Consider the following 15,188-nt stretch of genomic DNA (forward strand, 5'->3'; position numbering starts at 1 on the left):
ACGATCCTCACTTCACACAACCACCTCAACACCTTGGCCAATCTCGAACATCCGCAGATGCACAATCACAAGGGGACCAACACAGTCGACCCAAGTCACGTGGAGACCAACACAATCAATCCACAAATCTCAGGGAGACCAACACAGTCAATCCCTATCCCATGACTCAATCATGGTTATCACGTGGAGACCAACACAGTCAATCCACCAATTCACCCTCGCGTGCAAGTAACTATTTGTCTCTAACGGCACCATCGTTCTCACGGTCCATAGCCTACTCTTAGAACTATTTCCCATAAATCGCATCACACTACTTGCAAGCGATCAATAACATCCTAATCTCATGTCACTAAGTTAAGCAACAATAATCACGATCTCATAAGCATCATGCAAGAATCATATCATACAAGTCTCATAGAGAATAGAATTTCACTATTCACATGTCATCATGCTAATCAACAATCACTTAAGCATATTATCACACATAGTCACATATTCTCATGCATCACACAAAAACCAGCAAGTAATCATGGGTTTCACGTATATTATCATGGCAAAAACCTAAACTTCTACCCTTTTCCTAAACCAGCCCGTACCTTTGCCTTAAACTTGAGAAGAAAAGATGAAAGATGAGGAAGATAGTCCCTTGCCCTTGATCTCCATTGATCTCTCTCGGCCTCTTCTTCTTCTCTTTCTCGCTTTCTCCTTCTTTCTCTCTTTTTCGTTCTTTCTTTCTCTCTTACGGTCTCTCTCTCTTTTTCTTTCTTTCTGTTTCAACGTGAATGTGTGTGTGTAGAATAGGATTTCTATCTCAATCTTATCACTATTTAAAAAACTGAATTCCTCTCCCCTTTCTCTAAAATCAAAGGTAAATTCGGAATTAAAAAGTTATTATTTCAACATAAATCGCTGGCACGGTACAGCCAGACCTTCGCTCACTAAAATTCAATTATCTTGAGCTACAGACATTGGATTGACACGAAACCCGTTGGAGAATTTAGCTAACTCAAAGAGCTACAACACGCATGAAGGAAGATTCTCCATAAAAGGTCGTTAAGACCTCTTAAAAATTCATACAAAGTCACGGACGGATACTCAAACAACTCAATCTTTATTTTTGAAAACAAAATCTTATCATATCTCTTAGGATTTAAGAAAGATAAAAGATAAAACTCTTATCATCTAAAAACGAAACCTGAAATCAATCAATTAAATCCCTTTATAATAAAAGAAACTCAATCTTTTATTAAAACATACATATCTTCTCTCAATTTGTTGCAACTAACTCACAACAAATCAAAATCATATCTCTAAATCACTAAAACTCCTCACTTATTATTTATTTCTAAATAATAATAATAATAATAATAATAATAATAATAATAATAATAATAATTGTAACACCCCGATTTCGGTGGCGTCACTTTAGTAACCAAAAATAAAATAAAGCGGAAAAGCAGGTATTTTTTTTTTCGTTTTCTTTTTAAATAAAAAGACTTGTCGGAATTAAAGACTCAACTCAATCGCGATTAACAGCGACTAACATACAATATAAGTACAGCCCTTGCTCCAACTAAAAACATCGTCACGAGTGTCCTCAAGTGACGGAAAGTAACATCAAGTAACTAACAGTATTGCCCAACGACAAACAAGTACGACCCATAGATAGAGTCGTAAGTTTTATAAATACAGTCCTCCAAGAAAGTAAGTCAGCCCAAAACGGCCTCCAAAAGACTTCCTACGTCCGACAACTCCCTGTGATCCTCATGGAAGAGAACCACACAAAAAGCTAATAGTCGGGGACCTACCCTGCCCCAAAATGAGAAATGACAATCAGAGCTATGGCACTAACATCCAACCTTAGTAGGCTCTAAACACCCATACCTTATACTTCCATCATCGACCCTCATCTGGTCATGCATTCAGTTCGGGTCCTCGTCGAAAGCTTCAGTAATAGTCATTACGCTCCTGATCCTCCTCCAGTGACGAATCATCACGAATCGACTGACGGATGCCTGGCAGCAGGCCGACCGCCCAAACACAAACATACAAACAAAGCCAAGGCGCTAGGGTCAACTCACAGAATATAATAGATAATACAAACAACATGTGAAGAATAAGGGGGTATATATATATGTTGTATATATACATATAACTTATGCATTGCCTACCCTAAGGTAAATACACAACATATTTATCAACATTAAATCATCAAAATATATAACGATGTTTATCAACATCAAATCACAAATGACAATTGGATCTTCAACACATCAACAAATATAGTTAGGTGCATGGCGTGCCAATGCAATGTCATGCTCAAAAGATGATCCCAACAATTAGGCATGTCAAGTCGATCCAACCCATCGGGTTGAATGTAACACCCCGATTTCCAGGTGTCACATTAGTAACCAAAAATAATCTTTACGCGGAAAACAGGTAATTTTTTTTTCGTTTTCTTTCCTTTAAATCAAAACGATAAGGAAGTAAAGACAAAACCCAACTACTAAACTAATCGATATACAACATATATACATGTACAGCCTCAGCTGCACTCCATGTCACGCGCACTCGCAGTGACTCCAAAGCAGTGTGCCCGTAGGCAAATATATACAGACCCAGAAGTGTAAGTGAGAAAATTATAATTACAAACCACTAGGAGAAAGTCGGCCTCAATATGGCCTAAGCAAAGACCCCTATGGTCCAACTGACTCACTGTGATCCCTCAGTAAGAGAACCACACGAAAAGTCATGCGTCGGAAACCTACCCGATCCCAAAAGCAAAACGAATCAGAGCTCTACACAAAACATGACGCCTGCCCAAACCTAACCTCCCAGTGTCAAACCCACAACGATCTGAAGTCGGCAAGTTGAAGCTCAACTCCATGCGCCATAGAACTCCTTTCGTCAGACGTCCACGCTCGTCAGTCCGGTCCTCCACGACCCTTCCCCGATACGTCGCCCGGTGACCAGCAACATCGATCACCCAAGCGGTGGGGCATCCCGATCCTGCAGCTCATATCTGATCCCCCCCCGAGGGAGAGACCACCGAGAACCAGTCGGCCATCGACATCTGGCAGCAGGCCGACCGCCCAAACACAAACATACAAACAAAGCCAAGGCGCTAGGGTCAACTCACAGCAATAAGTACATATACACTCAACATGTGACAGGGTATATATATAAGTTGTTATATAAGCATATAAGTAATCCTAGCATGTTATGGCTCTAACATTGCTTCAATAAACAAACAGCACACAGTCTCAGTCAGCATGAATGTATGCGTGAAATGCACAATATGAATCCGGATTTGTGACGCGTTCCCGTTCGCCACAAGTGAAGCATTCCCGTTCTTCACTATGGATGGACCATTCCCGTTATCCATCCTGGATGAAATCCATCCTGGATGAACCATTCCCGTTATTCATCCTTGGTGAACCATTCCCGTTATTCACCATATGATGAACCATTCCCGTTATTCATCATTTATGCAAGGTGAACCATTCCCGTTATTCACCATGATATGCACAGGTGAACCATTCCCGTTATTCACCCGATTGAATGCAACGTGGTTAGCCAAACAACGAATCGCCCTTACCACGAAAGTGTTTAGCTCACAACCCAATCTCAACAAACCCATGAGTTAGTGTCGGTCAATACAACACAACTCGGAGTAAGTGTCGGTCAATACAACACAGCTCCACCAACAAGAATACACAAGGGTCTAGTGTCGGTCAATACAACACAGCCCAAACAACAAGAGCGCTAAGTGTCGGTCAATACAACACCGCTCCAACAACAAGAGAACCCAAGGGATTAGTGTCGGTCAATACAACACAACCCCATCAACAAGAGTACGTAAAGTACTCGGTGACTTTCAATCATCACCATAGCTCACCTTAGTGGCTTTCCCCAATTCCAATAACTCACAACAAAGGTCGACTTTTCCCCGTCTTTCGTAAATATTTTCCCCTTCAGTTTTCCTATACTTAAACGTTAATAAAAATGATTTCAATTCAGATTAGTCAGGTTATGAGTTTATTTCTCAAAATCTAGGTTTCCCAAGTCTTTAGTTTTCGAAATTCTAATCCTTCTACGTTTTCCGAAAACCAACCACCCAAAAGAAGTTTCCCGGGGAAAGTCTAAGTAAACCAACAAATACCAACCAGGCTAGGTCTCAAACCCCTCATTTGGACTTGCCTAGGGTTGCTCATCCAACCCAAAATATCAAAGATCACCAGATCAATGAATCTCCACTCCGAAGTCGCGTCAAAACGCTCAATTCAACACAACATCACACCATAAGTTATGAAAACATTCATAACAATAAACCATCATCATAATCAATATCATAGCAAAGCATAAGTCGAATTTATCGATGCCTATCATGCAATCATAGCTAATATATATGTAAGTTGCCCTAACCTCGAGCTGTTCCAGCTTCGCAAACAAAGTTCTCCTCAAACAATTGCTCTGAGTATTCCAAAGTTCCTTCAACTGAACCTCGGAGAAAAACAAAGCAGAATCCAAACAAAATCGATTAGTTCGATCGCAAAACAATACATAAACGATAGACAAAGCATTAAAGCTTCAGAATAGGACAATCAGGTACGAAAAGACAAGTTTTCGAAACCGAAAAACTCCCCCTAAAGGAAATAGTCCACGGCCTCAAAGGAAAAAGGGTTTCGGCTCTTTTTCTTTGATCAAATCAATTCACAAGGTAGTTTTAGGATAAAACTAAGGCAAAGAAACTGTCGGAACAATTTTCGGACAATCGGGTCGAAATATGACTATCCAGGGGCATTTTGGTCCAAAATAAAGGCTCAAAACTTCAAAGTTATCAGTTCTGAAAACAAATTTGACAGCAACGATCCTCATGACATTCGTGACAACAAATCCTAAAGGCACGAAGTCAGATTATGACTTTTCGACAATAAAGTTTCGAAATGTGAGACAAAAAGGTTTTGAAACAGTTTTTCAGATCCCTGTCAACTGGATCACAATCAGAGTTTACTGACAGAGGTTTTAGGCTCATGGGAACCTAGAGAACATAACCCAAGCAAGAAATCGAAGAAAACGGACAATTTTAGAAAAAGCTCAAAACTGTGAGCACAGAAACGACTTCAGAAACGCAACAGAAACAACAATCAGAGGTAGGAATCGTATTAGTTACCTCGATACCTAGAAGTAGGGACGAACTGCGCGAAGATCAGTCAAGTTTTCGCGAAAATCTCCTCCCCCCTTGCTCTCCACGAAATTCGGCCACAATAGGAAGAAAATGAAGGAATTTTTGCTTTTTGAGTTATTTATAGGCAGGCGAAATCGCGGGAAAATGAAAATTTCGCGATTCTGATTTTTGCAGCACGATCACCGAGGAATTCTAAGAGAGATTCTGGCGTCAGAATTCCAGAACTCAAAACAAATATCTAGGATTTGGGAAAAACGATATCCAAAACGCCAAAAGCGGTGTAAGTTAGTCTGTCCCGAAAAACTACTTTTTGCTGTGATGCTCAAACGACAAAACTTCCTACTGAAGAAAGATTGGAAACGTCGAAAAAAATCTGGCAACGCGGACGGAAACTTCGTTAGAAGTCCCGAATAGAAAAAGTCTTCATCCATTGCTCGAAAATAGGGTTTTGAAGCAAAGAAATTAGCGTCGGCGAACTTCCGAAAAGTAAATACTATCGTGCGTACAGTCCAGAGTTCCGAAATGAAACGATGGTCGAAGGAAAAATAAAGAGAATCTTTAAATTTTCCAAGAATTCGAAATATCGCCTAAACATTGCTTTAAAAGCGAAATTAGCCTATTCTGGACACGCTCGCCATAAGGCAGGTGTGCAGACGACTCGCACTAGCTCCGAAAGCAACAACGCAACATTCCTCGAGCAATTCCTGAACTTTCTTCTTCATTAATCTTTCTCAAATATCAAGCTCCTGTCACGCTTACACTGATTCCACGCGTGAGTCGGAAATTAACTTGTTCTGAAAATCCGTGTCTTACATTGAACATACGGACTCGCACACGCAACTCCCACAATTAGGCATGTCAAGTCGATCCAACCCATCAGGTTGAACATACGGACTCGCACACGCAACAAATGACAACGCCAAGTCGGTTCACTCAAAAGAGTCGAACATACGGACGTTGCGAGTGTCCAATGACTATCGCCGAATCGATCCAATCCATCGGATTGAACATACGGATCCGCGCGAGTCGAAGAGTTATCGCTGAATCGATCCAATCCCTCGGATTGAACATACGGATTCACGCGAGTTAAAATGGCAATCGCTGAATCGATCCAATCCCTTGGATTGAACATACGGACTCACGCGTGCCTGAGTGACTATCGCCGAATCGATCCAATCCATCGGATTGAATATACGGATCCGCGCGTGTCAACAATTATTACCGAATCGGCCCAACCCGTCGGGTTTGGACATACGGATTCGCGCCACAATGTCGAAGATACACTCTTGGTGTTCTTCGTGAAGGCCCAGTCTTTCGACCGTCCCAAAACCCCGAACGTATGCATGATGCAATACGGTTAGCTAAACATCGAATCGTCCTCGCTCGTACGTGTTTAACTACAAATCTCAATTTAAAAGTACCCGAAGGTCAAAGTCGTCTTTACGACTAGGCTGTGATAAGCCGGAGTACATATTGCACTCAGTGACATTTCCCTAGTCACTCTGGTTCACCCCCGTGGCGACCATCAAGTCATCTCAGGTTCAAGGCTTTTCGACTATTTCCCGTTTTTCACAATCATTTCCAACTCTTAAGTATCCCTAAAGGTCTCGTTAATTAATCAAAGCATTTCAAGTTGAGTTAATCAAGTTATGAGGTTTATTATCGAAATCCAAGTTCCATAAGTTCTCAAGTTTCAAATTCTAACTATTCAAAGTTTCCCAAATCCCCCAAATATAATCCCCGGGAAAAGTCTAAGTATTTCAAAGAGAGCTAGATCTCAGACCTCAAGTCAGGACCTGCCTAGGGTTATTCTTTCAACCCGAATGATCAAAGAGAATCAAATCAAATGTCCTACACTCCACAATTGCGTCAAAGCGCACGATTCGACAACAATATCAATATCTCAAGCTATAAGAAGCAATACGACAATAATTATGTGCGGAAATCATAAGACAGAAACCAGTAAACGACCGAAGCCTCTCAGAAAAAGGAGACACACGCTTCATATTAGTTTCACACGGCCAAAGCCTCAAAATATTTTCTCCAGTCAAAGCGATAAAGAAACATAAATAAGCAAGTCGAAATTATCGACGCCTAAAGCATTAGCTAGCAGTGTAAGTTGCCCTTACCTTAGCCAATTCCCTTACAAAGCTGCGACTCCAATCCATTCACATCTTTGCTTTCCCGTGTTAGCTCGCTTCCTTTTGTCCTTTGGCTTCGTCGCCAAGCGTCTCCGTTATTCGTACCGAAAATCAAGTTTTAGAAACTTGTCGGCAAAGTGTCGCCAGAGAAAGTTGCGGCTCACGGGGTTGACGGAGGGATTGTCGCCGGAGACACAAAGGAAGGTTGTTCCTTCATCCTTTCGCGGAAAGGAATTCAACGGCGTTGTCCGTTTCCCCAAAGAGTCGACGGTTTGCCCAGAAAGTTCAGCCGATGGTCGACGGTGGTCGTCGAATAAAATGACCGAAATATGAAATAGAAAATAGGGATTTACTCTCCTCGCGACAAGGATCGCCGCAGTACACTCCGTTTTTCCATTGGTCGTCGGAGTTGACCGGAAAAAGCTCCCGAAGGCGGCAGCGGCGGCGGTCGGCGGCGACGAAACGACGATCCGGAACATGGGTTTTGTTGTGGACGTCGCAAGGGTTCCAACGGTACTAACCTGTGAACGGAGGCCCGGGGACACCGGAATCAAAGGTCGAAGTTGACAGCGTCGACGACGTCGGTGGCGTCGTACTCCTCTGTTTTCACGTTTTTCTTGCTCTGTTTTGTTCATGGTGGCTGTGGCGGCTTCAAGCTGTGATGCGGTGGTGGTGTGGTGATGTTGAGCTCATTGATTGGTGGCTTTTCCTCGCCGAAAAAGGAGGACGAAGGAGTACCCACGGTGGTGGCTTGCTCGCGGCCAAGGAAAAAGAGGAGCGGCAGTTGCTGGTCTTGGTGGTGTGGCACGTTGAGGAAGGCTGAGTAGTGGGGTGGCTTGTCTCATGAGGAAAGGAGGGTGGTGGTGGTTGCTGGACCTGCGGTGGTGCAGCCATAGGAGAGGAGCTCTTGGCTCTTGGGCTCATGGTGGTGGTTCACGTAGTAGAGAAACAAGGTGGCTTCATGGTGGCAGCTTACGTGCTCAGCCATGGGGAGAGCAAGGACGGTGGTGGTGTGGCTGCCATGTTTGGGTGTGAGGAAGGAGAAGAGAAAAGAAGCTTGGTGATGAGAAGCATGAGAAGGCATGGTGTGCGTGTTGTGGGTTGCTGCGGCAAGAGGAAGAAGAAAAAGAAAATATGAAGGAAGGATCAGATTGCTTGCTGCGTGAAGAGGAAAGAAACTAAGTTTCTTTTTATTTTGTTTCCAATGCCTCTTCTGAGTGTTAAGGAATGGATGATAGAAAATATCTAAATATGTGATACGTGGGGGAGGGAGAACCAAAGAAAATGAGAAGATATTTTGCTATTCAGTACGAATTGATTTAGACACCGAAAGATTTAACACATAGAGTTAAGAGAAAAATATAGAGATGATATATTATTATACCAAAAATTATGAGAAACTCTATAAAATAATGAAATATAAATTTGAATCACTTTGAGGAAAATAAAATGATTCAAAGATAAAGAAAAATAGTAAGAACTATGTCAACGATGATTTGAGATAGTTAGAGCAAATATGACATTGTCATATTATGCAATTAAGCTAAGTATCCTTTCATAAAATGTCGATACTTGTTCCGGGTTCATTTTAAATGAGAAAATTGCTTGAACGCAGTCTGCTTCAAAATGCCGCAGAACTACTTTTTGCAATTGATGTCGGATGAGAAAACTTTCTTCTGAAGAAAGATTAGAAACATCGAAAGAAATCGGTGTACACGTGTGAAATCTTCATTTGAGGCTCCGAATATAAAAAGTCTTCATCGACAGTTTATTTTAAGGTTCTTGAGCTATCAGAGATTTAGTTTCGGCAAACTTTCGAGAATTGGAATCGGTCGTTCGTATATTCCAGGGTTTCGTGTCGGAACACTTGTCATGGTAAGGGATAAGATAAATTCTTATATTCCTCTGAAGGTTTTTGAATTTCGTTTCTACAATGCTTTAAGAGCAGATTAGCCCTTTACTAAAGCTTTCGCCCTAAGGCAGAAGTGAATAAGGCTCATGCTATAATCTATAGCGACTATAGTACTATTCCCAAGCAATTTTCTGAATGTTCTTCTTCATTAAGTCATCCAAAACAGCATTCTCCTTTACCAAGTCCTTTTGCGGTCAAACCGATTCTACTCGTGGGTTGGAAAAATAATTAAAAATAATTATTTAAATCCAAGTCTGAAATTTGGGTCTTACAATAATAATGATAAAATAATAGTAATAATAAAATTTAGGGTCTTACAGCTGTGAATTAAAATTTTATGGTACATTATTTGCTTATGTTCATCCATGAGGAAACTTTCTCATTAAAACATATATGCTAAAGCACATTAAACAAATGAGTTGAGTTCAGTACCTCAAGAATTTTTTCGATGTTGGGATTTTTTATATGCTTTTTTCCCCTCTAGAGTTTTCTTTAGTGTTGAGGCTATTTATTTTATTAAAGTTTTGATAAATAAAGGTTGAAGGTTTGTAGTTGTTCTCTTTGTGCTAATTATGACTTGAATATGTGCAGAATTTGAGCAACAATGTTTGTCTCATGGTTGATATTCGTCGTCGTCGTCTGCCACATCGCCACTCAACCATTCCGTTTTCCATTTTTTCCGATTGCATTATACCAAACGAAAATATGATCAAAAGATGAAATACCTCTAGAAATCCATATGTCAAATTCATCAAAGCCACTCCTTTTCAATATCCTTCTTTAACGTTTGTGTCATTCCTATGAAAGTAAATGTTTGAGCTTGAGCTTTGAAGTGCTTGAACTTTGGTTTTCGTTATTATTAACAGATACAGTTCAAAACCTTATGTTGGTATTTAGCTGCACTCTTTATTGTTGATATAATTGAGTGGATTCTATAAGGGTTGGTTGTTATTTATTTTTTTTTGCAACTAATGTGCTTACTTACAAGCTTCCTTTACTATATGCAGGTTGCATGGTTGAGTTCATTTGCTAGCTGAGATAAGAAGGAAATGCTTTAGTGATGAAATCCAAGCCCTTTCTCAACTAGATTTCCGTTTTATTGACATGTTGAACTTACCTGACATTGTTTATGCTAATTAGTTTATCCTTTCGTTTGTTGTTCAGATTTTTCTTCAATGTTAAGAGATATATATGCTTCATTGCTCATGTACTATATCTTTTCTCTTCTCTCTATGTGGTTCATATTTTTCCTCTTTTCTCTCTTATGTGGTTATGGGTTCTCCTACATGTTAGAAAAGTTAAGGGAATTCCAACTATTCAAATTAAGAATCCATGGAATTGTTGTTCAATTGCTTTTGACTTTGTGGACTGATTGGGTTTTCTTCTTTTTCCATGCTTATATGTGATTAATACGTAACAAGATTAAAAAAAGAAGAAGCTAATTTTGGTTCTATTAATTCCAAGATGCATGAGGTAAGTGAGTAGGTTTTCAGCTGGTGAAATAGCAAGGAAGGCAGTTAAGTTTTAAGATGGCGGCTTCGGTCGGCGTGGCGCCGCATTCAAGCTTGAGAGAATCCAGTAGCTTTATTTCAGGATGCAGGGTTTCAAACCCTTTCCTTTCAATCGGAGGAGGAGGTAATAATATATTTCAGGATTCACTCATAGTAATATTAGTAATTCATAGATATAGTATTTTGGGTTTAAAATAGTTAATCGAAATGTTTTAACATTGCTCAAGTATTATTTTAAGAAGTTGCTGATCAGAACTTCTTACACTTAAAATATGAAGTTATTTGCTTTATTTCAGGATTCACTCATAGTAATATTAGTAATTCATAGATATAGTATTTTGGGTTTAAAATAGTTAATCGAAATGTTTTAACATTGCTCAAGTATTATTTTAAGAAGTTGCTGATCAGAACTTCTTACACTTAAAATATGAAGTTATTTGCTTTAAATTGGATTGGCGTATCAAATACGATAGACATATTCCCCGTGCAACGCAAGGGTAAAAAAACACTATAATATATTTGAACCGTTCAGATTAGGTAAAGAAAAGTTAAGAGTAATTATATTTATATATGTATATAACTATAATAATTTGATAGTAAGAATAGTATGAGAATAAAAAATATTAATACATATGTACTATAAATTTATGACCTAAATTTATTAGTGCTAACATATTTGAGTTATGAGATCTGACGGGAAGGAACATTTTACATGAAAAATGAAAATTTGTACGAGTTAAAAAAAATTATTTTTATATAACTTAAGTGTATTTTTAATAATGTAAAGATAATTATATTTTTATGTCTTGTTACATATCAAAAACACAAAAGCAATACCTTTTATTATGCAACACGGATATACATCTTCGCAAACAAAATTCAGTTATACCTCTATGCAAAACTTTACAAAACACTAGAATTGAGTGTCTGAATTTATGCTATTTAAAGATCTACATCTTTATTATGATTGTTCTTACCTTCTTAGTATCTTAAATTTTTTATAATTTAAAATATTGATCGATTTATCAAATACAATAAACAAATTCCCCGTGCAACGCGCGGGTAAAAAACACTAGTATATTAGAAAAGAAGAACTTCCATCAGGCCAATTTGATGAGTTGTCACTCTTAGATTAATTCTCGGACCAATTTGATGAGGTGTCACTCACATATTAATTCAAAAGCATATATAAAAAAATATTTTTTAAAGATCTTACACTTCTATTTTATTCTCAGGCCAATTTGATGAGGTGTCACTCCCAGATTAATTCTCATTTGATATTAAAAATATTAAAAAAAAGCAAAAAAAAAATCTGTGAATAAAAGGCATATATAAAAAAAAAATTAAAGATTTTACACTTCTATTTTTATGATTTTGAAACCAATTTTTTAAAGGTAATCTTAAATCTGATAAACTTTTTTATAAAATATTTAAATTTTAAAAGATTTACCTAGATTAAATGAAAAACTAAAAATTCAATACAAATACCATAAAAATTAATTAAAAAAAACTATCAAATCAAAATAAAAACTCATGAAATCCTTAATTAAATAAAAATCCGATAATTCAATAAAAATACCGTAAATAATAAGATAAATTAAGATAAAATCAAGAAATAAACAACCTAAATCCTAATTAAAACTAAAATTTAAAAAGGTATTAAATAAAGATAGATAAAAACTACCAAAATCTAGCAAATCACAATAAAAACTCATAAAACCCTAAATTAAATAAAAATCCGAAAATTCAATAAAAATACCATAAAAATTAATTAATAATCTACAAATAAATCAAAAAAATAAAATAAAAGACCCACAACATAAGAGAAGCTATCTAACAAATTGGCACGTGAAATTTGCTATCTAACAAATTGACACGTGGAATTATTTTTATGAGAATTAATCTGGTTTTCCACGTCACTAAATCAGTCTAATAGAAGATATTCTTTTCTAATATATATTGATTGATATTGATATTGATTGATATTAATATCGCATCAGTAATAAAATCCTCTTTTGATATATTTGTTAGAATGATTTTCTATTCTTATAGCTATGGCTAAGGAAAAGATATCCCTAACTTTTTTAAAAAGAGTGAGTTTGAAAGCTATAGCTTAAGTTAATTTGTAAATATATTACCGAATAATAATAATAATAATAATAATAATAATAATAGTAATAATAATAACATATGTGTGCGAGTATGGGTCGGTTGGGTACTATAGTGCCCATACCCGCACCCATACCCACTACTTTTTGCGGGTAATTACCTATACCCAACCTCATACCCATTTAGCAGTTTTTTACCCTACCCATAGTGGGTATTTTTTGCGGGTACCCTATGATTTCGAGACCCATTCTCATTCCTAGATTTAGATTTTTGCAAAGATGGATAACTTCCTGTAATGACATTGAATTGTCTAAAGATGGAGAGCTTCGAGTTGCTACCCACGTGAGTATGCGGACGGATACATGTAATTTTTTAAAACGCGGGTATGGGGATGGTATTATAGTACCTACCCATTGTCATCCCTACTTTGTTGGAATAAACACAATAATGTCATACTTTATGATTTATCTTACACAATCCTAATTTGTGCTACTATCACATTCATTTTTTTAACATTAGTATGTTGGTAATTTCTTATACCTATGATTTGTGCTATCGTCTTCATATTTACGAAGAATGTGAAATATTGAGTTCCCGTTGGTCTCAATCGGACTTAGAAGATAAGTCTTTATGTCCACTTTGCTCATCATTTCTAACTCTTTTATTTCATTCGTTGTTTAATATATTTTTAATAATCAAAGTAATAATTGATGTATCAAATACAATAGACATAATCCCCGTGCAACGCGCGGGTAAAAAACACTAGTTTTAATCAAAACCAAAATCTTAACAAAAATAAATTATTAGTATGAATTATTCACAACCCATGTTTAAAAAATTTAAACTTATTTGATGAGATACAATTATCAAGTACATTATTTATCAAAAGGACTTCAATAATAACAATAATCAATAATTTTTTTATTTATTTTAGTGAAAAAATTTAAAATAATTAAATGATATAAACTTGGTATTTTGCACGTGAGTTGCACAAGATTATTTATGAGTCAATAATAATATTTTAACAGTCATTCAATTTTTTTTACAGAAATCATTTATGATTATTATTATAAATTCAAAAATAGAGACGATAAGAAACCAATAAATTTAATAACATAAAATATGATCAAATTAATTTAAAATATTAAACCATAACTAATTATTAATTATTTTAGTAAAAAATTAAAGAAACTTGACTATTATATATATAATTAAGATACAAAATCATTTTTTTTAACAACATAAACTCATATTATTGATTAGCCACAAATCCGGCAAAAACAAAACCAAACTTTGAACAAAACCTGCTCCTCCAGAGTGTACAAACCCCACCCAATGACCACAAAGTGACTTTGAGATAGAGTCTCATTAAAACCTTCATAGGAAAAACCCAGTGGGAAAAAAATCTTAGGAGGAAAAAGAGTGCCCAAATCTCAAAGAGGTCATCCCTTACAAAAGAAACCACTTTTAAATACCCACCTAAATACAATGAAATAATTAATAATTAATTTTAAGTATTATTGGAAAGTAATAATTGCTATTTAACACTGTTAAAGATTTTATTTAGTATTTCATAGTACTACTACGTAATATTTTTTTATTAAAAATTAAAAAATAATGCTAAAACTAAATAAATATTAAATATTTTTTGTACCAAAAAAATATTAAATAATTTTATGGAATTAAATAATGTCAAAAGAATTAAATTTCCTACTTAATTAATAATTAAATAATTTTGTAACATGTGTTTTATCAAAGAAATTTTATATTATTTTGAGACATTAAAAAATATTTTAAATATCCTCTAAAACAAATTATAAGTTTTAGATAATTTATGGAAATAAAAATATAAAATTAAATTAAATTTCTTTTATTGTATTGTTTTGTTTTTTTATTTGAAAAGCTGAATATATCATTGTATTTTTTTTTGTTACAAAATAATGTTTTATGTCCGATAATTGACAATTATTAACATTAATTACAATAATAAAATCACCAAGGGACGATATTATTTATTTTACTAAAATGATATTTTGACCTTGACTATAAAATATTGTAAGAGATTAATTTCTATGCACCGATTGTGTAAATAAGTTTTACACCATCATTCAATCTTATCCCTTAATTTTATTATCTTACAATTAATTTTGAATTCAATAATATCTAAAATAGAAAATTGAAGGTTGTGATTAAATGATGATGTAAATTTTTTTACACGTCGGTGCATAAAAATTAATCTCATATTATAAACTAATTTTCAATATATTCGATATAATTTATAAAATGCATTTCTATAAATATATATATTTAAGTATATTATATTAAAT

At 35.9% G+C, this 15,188-nt stretch overlaps 1 long non-coding RNA gene across 1 annotated transcript; it reads right to left on the minus strand.

Moving 5' to 3' along the window:
• Window positions 1–2,487: 2,487 nt before the first annotated feature.
• LOC130720907 (uncharacterized) lies at window positions 2,488–8,534 on the minus strand. The gene is made up of 2 exons (XR_009013282.1): window positions 4,426–8,534; window positions 2,488–3,073 (listed from the first exon to the last, which is right to left on the minus strand). It is a non-coding gene; the product is annotated as an uncharacterized LOC130720907 (long non-coding RNA).
• Between the last annotated feature and the right edge of the window lie 6,654 nt (window positions 8,535–15,188).

This window comes from Lotus japonicus, chromosome 5 (assembly GCF_012489685.1).
Source record: "Lotus japonicus ecotype B-129 chromosome 5, LjGifu_v1.2".
NCBI classification, from domain to species: domain Eukaryota; kingdom Viridiplantae; phylum Streptophyta; class Magnoliopsida; order Fabales; family Fabaceae; genus Lotus; species Lotus japonicus.